The sequence below is a fragment of the Hyla sarda genome, unplaced genomic scaffold, assembly GCF_029499605.1.
Source record: "Hyla sarda isolate aHylSar1 unplaced genomic scaffold, aHylSar1.hap1 scaffold_488, whole genome shotgun sequence".
Classification (NCBI taxonomy): domain Eukaryota; kingdom Metazoa; phylum Chordata; class Amphibia; order Anura; family Hylidae; genus Hyla; species Hyla sarda.
The window spans coordinates 230,001-230,854 of NW_026610500.1; positions in this window are offsets into that span (position 1 = coordinate 230,001).

Here is an 854-nt window from a genome sequence, read left to right on the forward strand (position 1 = left end):
ATAATAATAATAATAATCTCTTACTTTGTATAAGTTACTCAACATACACCAAACCAGCAGTTGATAAATAGACCATAGACCACAGACCAGTATAACCAACAACAGCTCTATACAAGGTTCAAATAATTGTACCACACTATGACTACACATTACCTCCACATAGTAACAGGATAATATTACCATACAAATACTGAATAAACCACTTTACACAGAAGTTAGTGCCTCAGCTCTACACAGGCTCTACAGACCATATAAGAGATTACATAAAGTTACATCAGGTGACGTCTTCTCTGATCGGTGTCAGTCAATTTCCTTTTCTTATCCATCCGGCCCAGACCGTCATGACTATTTCTTCCAGCCACAACTCCACAGAACCTGCCAAACAAACATTTAAGACTCTGCACTTTTCCAGCGCTTATAGCGCTCAGTATAGTGGGTAGAAAAGTGGGTTGGGGGGAAGAGTAGGTAGCCCCCCCTCCTTTAGGCAGTTGGTCACTCAAGGGGGTAGACAGGTCCCTTTACATTGTTTCCCCATCACACAGGTAAAGCCCACAGTGGGTAGGTAGGGAATACCCCTATAAGATAGGATACCCAAGCAGATCGATAATGTACCTAGTAGGTGATGCCTCCAGGTAGGTAATATCCCCAGTAGGTAGTAGTTGATGCCTCCAGGTAGGTCGTATTTATTGCCCCCAGTAAGCATGTAGAAGGTAATGCCCCCAGTAGGTAGTGCACCCAGATAGGTAATGCCCCCAGTAGGTAGTTTCATCAGGTAGGTAATGCCCCCATTAGGTAACGTTTTTTTGATGGAATAAATCACCCCGTTTTTCACTTTATGGAGTACTGCACTGGCT